This window comes from Gossypium hirsutum, chromosome A11 (genome assembly GCF_007990345.1).
Source record: "Gossypium hirsutum isolate 1008001.06 chromosome A11, Gossypium_hirsutum_v2.1, whole genome shotgun sequence".
NCBI lineage: Eukaryota > Viridiplantae > Streptophyta > Magnoliopsida > Malvales > Malvaceae > Gossypium > Gossypium hirsutum.
Genome location: NC_053434.1, coordinates 101,956,639 through 101,962,292, shown reverse-complemented (window position 1 = coordinate 101,962,292; position 5,654 = coordinate 101,956,639). Strand labels below are relative to the sequence as shown.

Here is a 5,654-nt window from a genome sequence, read left to right as displayed (position 1 = left end):
TCATTCAAATTCTCTTTGATAACTAGTGGTTACAACCCTTGACTGGCCTATGTTGACCAATTTGGAGGGCATGCTCATTATGTTCACTTCATTTTCCTCATTTCTTGGGTTAACCTTTTGGAGCTTTCTCCCATATTTATCTTCCCATTTCTTATCGCATCTTTAATCATCTCACCGGATATTACTATATCTGAAAAGCTCAGAGTAGCGCTTCCTAACATATAGTCAATGAACGAGGCTTCCATAGTATTGATGAAAAGCATCGTAGTCTCCTTTTCCAAAAGAGGAGGCTGGACTTGTATTGCTATCTCCCTCCATCTTTGGGCATATTGCCTGAAGCTCTCCTTTTGCTTCTTTTCCATATTCTGCAGGGTAATTCTGTCTGGTGCCATGTCTGTTACATGGCTATACTGCTTCATAAAAGCTTGCACTAAGTCTTTCCATGAATGAATTTTAACACAACTTAATTAATTGTACCATTTAGCTGCTGACCCGATTAGACTGTCTTGGAAGCAGTGGATTAATAATCGGTCGTTGTTTACATACCCTGTCATCCTTCGACAGAACATTGTGACATGAGCTTCAGGACAACTAGTCCCATTGTACTTTTCAAACCTTGGAATGTTAAATTTTCGCAGGAGTACTAGATCGAGAACCAAAATCAAATCCTTGGCTTCAATCCCATAGTAGAAATCAACACTCTCCATTGCTTTCAATTTTTCCTCCAACCACCTATACCGATCCTCAAGCTGTCTTAGAAATTCCCTCTTTGTTTTTTCCATTTCATCCAGACCAAGAACCTTAAGATTGGTTGGGTTGCCTCCCGGATTAGAGCCTGAGCCTATCGGGTAATCCACTGGTGACGAGGCACCAACCTGATATTGCTGAGTTCTGATAGTAGGTATACCTTGTGAACATGTCTGAGCATTTGTTGGGATGAAACCTAGAGGGTAGAGAGGTTCTTCATTGTCTTTCCCAGCATTGATCATGGAACTTTTCCTTTCTTCAAGTCCCTTTGTTAGCAATTGGGACAACTGATTCATTATATTCCTTTGAGACTCTAGCACCTGGTTTCTCATCTCCTACTGAATCTTAGCCAGCTTCTCTTGCATCTGTACTTGTAACTGGTCTCGCATCTTTCTTTGAAGTTGTTCAAGTCTTTCCAATCTTTGGTCCATATCTTTTGTCTTAGCACGGGTACTGTAACGATGCCTTGTTGGTAAGTTTTTATTGGTTTCCAGATTAACTGATATGATTTCAACTAATTAGGGACCCTTCTATGAAAATCTAATGCAAATGATGCAATGATGCAATGCAATGCAAATGCATGGGATGAATGCAAAAGAAAAAAGAGATGTTGATTTTGAATTTAGTTCCATTAGAACAACTTTTCTAGAAAACAAATTCCTTTACATAAAATAGATTACATATATGGCCTTGCTTTCATATTCTGGGCGAAGACACCGGTCCTTTTTCTTCGTGAAATCCAAATCTCGCAAGCCTCCAATAAATGCCTCCACTAGATCTTCTTTGCTTGATCCAGGCCACGACTCATTATCCTCATGACGTTGATTAGCTCCGTTAAGAAAATCAAGATGCAACGGCTCTCGAACAATCTTTATCGACTTGAATATTCAGGTAAAGACTTGTTTTTCTCCACGAACTGTCAACCTTCTTTCGTCAATTCAGATAACCGTATTATAATCCACTTTATCAGGAAATTCATTTTCTTATGACAAACTGTTCTATTTAGGAATCAAATATGAATCAACACCTCCCTTCTATGATGATGTAATGCAATGCAGTCATAAACAAAACAAAAACAAAACATGTTAGTACAAAATAAATAAACAACAAAAAAAGTACCTATTCAGGTGATCACTAAATTTAAGCACGGTTCTACCTAAGGATAGCTCTTAAGGTTCACTATATGTATCTCAATTCTAGAGTAAAGGTACCCAAACCAGTAAATTCCTCAATCCTCACCCATTATAGGCTCATATGGATCGAGTTTAGTTCAGGGGAATACATTTCCCTATGACCATGCGGAGATGAAAATCTCACGAAATCATAGGTATGAATGTATCCCGGAAGTAATCCACTAGCCCATGTAGAGGTGAAAACCTCACGAAAGCATAGTTTCTTACTCCCACTTAAAGGTGCGACCGCAACGGTCACGCAATGCAATGCAATGTTATTCTACAAGACCCGAAGCGCCACAATCATGCAAACAAATGCAACAAAAAATCGTGATTTTTAAATTAGATTTTCAATTTTAGACAAAAGGATAGTAAATAATCAATTTTATGGCTTGACTTTCTTTTTATGTCCCCAGTGGAGTTGCCAAGCGTTCGAAACCATTTTTGTCTGAAAAAAATGGGGATCGACTTTTTAAAACCAAATGTGGAGTCACCACCAATCTTTTTGTTTAGGTGTGATTGGATCACCTAATGAAACATTTTAAAACAATTTTGGTCCACATAAATTTAAAAATGGGTTCGAGAGCCGGTTATGTATGAAGAAGGGTTAGCACCCTCGCTACGCCCAAAAACTGGTACTAGATTGATTAAGTGTTGTCCTTATGTCTAGGGTTTTTTCAAAAAAATTTGAAATATGATCCTCTTAAAACATTTGAGTGGTTTAAGCTGGTCGTCAAAACTTTCTCATTTTAAAGGTATAAAGCATCACATCCAGCACGATAGGACATGATCTTTTATACTTTTGAGAACACGATTGAGTTTTGATTTCCAAAAGCTCTTAGGTCAAAAATTATAAAAGGATATCCAGATATTCAGTCCAACGAAAAATCGTACCCAGCATGGTAGGGCACGTTTTCCTGAATTTCTAAATATTGAATATTGCCTTGTTTTTAACAAAGAAGTTTAAATAAATGATTGTAAATTATCTCAAAATGCATTGATTTTATTTGAAACAAAATGGAATAATTGATTTTAAAGAATTGAAGACCATAAAGCAACATTTTATAAACCAAAAGAAAAAATAACGATCATGGGATAATATACATGCATTAAATACAGTACTTGGTGAATAAAGATAACAAAACCTTATTTAACTAAAATATGAAATGAATAATTAAATATAATTAATCCAAAACAACCAAATTCTGTGAGCAACAATTGATTTAACAATACATAAAAACAAGTAAATGTGGTGTAACAAATATATATGAAATAATTTAAAAAGAATTAACACATGAGGTACCAAACAACATAAACCTAATACGATACAAAAACAATTTCTAAAAATGATGAATTGATGAGCAAATAACATATTTTAGGACTTGAAATAATTTATAAGAGCTAGGGGTATGTATATAAGTGAATAATACACACAAAAATTTGAAATAAATCATCAAATAAATAAAAATATAGAATAAATAATATATATAAATAAATTTTTAAAATAAGTATTATAAAAAGAACTTTGAAAAGAATACTATACAAAATAATCTAAACCCAAAATTTATCAATAAAATATAATATAAATTATATTCATAAAAATAGTAATGGATGTCAATATAAAATTTTTAAACCATTGATGTACATGTTAGAAAGTTTTAAGATAAATTTAACCGTATAAAAATATATAGAAGAATGTATATGAACTACTATTTATATAATACGAAATTAATGATCATACAAAATAATTCGAAACAAGATTGATTTATCCACAATAATTAATGTATATGAAATGAAATCTTAATATAAATAATGTATATACAAAAATGCTAATATATGAAAATGTCTAAAATAAATAAAATATACAATTTTAAATAGAATCCTTTAAGGAAACAAATTATACATAAATAAATTTAAAAGAAAATGTATATATATATATATATATATATAATAGATTTCAAAGAAAATATTTACATAAAATAATGTGAAAACGATAATATATACAAAATTGAACTAATTTTATCAAAAACTATATATGTATAGTTACAAAAATAAAAATAAACATAATATCATACATAATTTCAAGTCAACATGATATAAAAGGAACTTTTAAAACAATAATTTTAATAATTTTAAAAAAATAAAATAAAAAAAAGTAAAATACTAAAGTAATTCAAAACATGTAGAGAAATAATTTTTTTTTTAAAAAATGAATGTTATATGAATTAGAAAATGAATTATACAGATTGAAATAAAAACTTAATTGAAATCAAATCAAATTCAAAGAGTTAATTAATAAATAAGGTAGAGCACTGAAACAGAATCAAGGACGAAAGCGCAACGTGCGCAAATACGCGGGGGTTGAAAAGGTAAATGTTCCAGATCTCAACACAAAGCATTTAGACATGGACTAAATTGAAATAGTATGTAAATCCCAAAGAAAAATTAAGAAATGCAAAAGAAATCGAACGAGACTTGATTTGAATAATAGCGCAAAAAGGAGGGACGAATTGCGCAATTATCCCTCAAAGACCAAATCTCATAACTCAAAACTAAAAAACCTAGACTAACAATCAGCCACTTGAAAAAGAATCAAAGCAAAGAAAATAAAAATAAAAAAAACTAAAGCCTCCTTCCTTCCCCCTTTAGCCGAACCAAAAAACTCTTCCCTCATCCACCATTTAACCACCATTAAAATCGGTGAATGATGAGAAAGCCCTTTTTATCTCCATTAAAGTCGAGATTCAAAGCCTATTTTCACCTGAAAATCCTCGTTTAAAACTCCGATTTCGACGGAGGAGACAAGGACCCCGACGGTACATCTACGAAGGTAATCCTCTCTCATTTCTCTTTATTTTTTATGCCGAATAATGTAGGCGAGAACAAAGGAAAAAAACAAATCGAAATGCTAAAAATAGATAAAAAATAACCTTCTAATCTTTGATTGTATTTAGTATGCGTAAAATATTTCTATGAAAAAAACCAATTCCCCCCTTTTTATAGATTACCTTCAGTTTTGTAGCCAAATCTACAAAATAAAAATACAATGGCCCTAGATTTTTTGTTATACATTTCCTAACATTTGTTGGATATCTGCTGTGTGTTCTTTCTATTGCAGGTGTGTACGGCGTGGTGATGCTGACATGGCGAGGCCGTTTGTGGGGTGTGACGCGAAATCTTCCAGAAACTTCACAGTTTGGGGTAGCTGATGGTGTTTGCGGTGCATGGGAATGGCGGCTTGGTGGCCTAGGGTTTCCACTTTCTGAAAATAGTTAATGGGCTAAGTTTTGGGTTAGGTTATTGGGCTGTGTAATGGGTTAGGATTAGGTTTAATTTAGGTTTGGGCCTTATTGTAAAATGAGTTTAAAATTTGGGCTTTAATTGTATGTGGGTTAAATGTAAATTTGAACTATAGACATTTATTACATTTTTATTTTGTGATTTTTGTTTTTTAATTTTTGGATTTTTTGATTTTAACGGGCCCGGGTGAAATGGGCCTATTACACATAAATTTCAGCTATCTCAGTTCTTTTGCGTGCAATACATCAATAATTTGTAAATTTTTTTATCAAAATTGAAATCAAAACCATAGAAACCTAATAGACCAAAGCACATATGTAAAATTTGTGTCCAAGTAGAATAACCCGATACTAAAAATTCCCTAGGTATTTGCCACAACTAACCATTTTAAGAAATAATCTTTTACAAAATTGAAGCGAAGATTTTTGAGACGAT

General features: G+C 32.3%; 1 long non-coding RNA gene across 1 annotated transcript; it reads left to right on the top strand.

Moving 5' to 3' along the window:
- The first annotated feature begins 4,511 nt into the window (after nucleotides 1-4,511).
- Nucleotides 4,512-5,360, top strand: LOC107905055 (uncharacterized). The gene is made up of 2 exons (XR_001686439.2): nucleotides 4,512-4,749; nucleotides 5,038-5,360. It is a non-coding gene; the product is annotated as an uncharacterized lncRNA (long non-coding RNA).
- The last annotated feature ends 294 nt before the right edge of the window (nucleotides 5,361-5,654 follow it).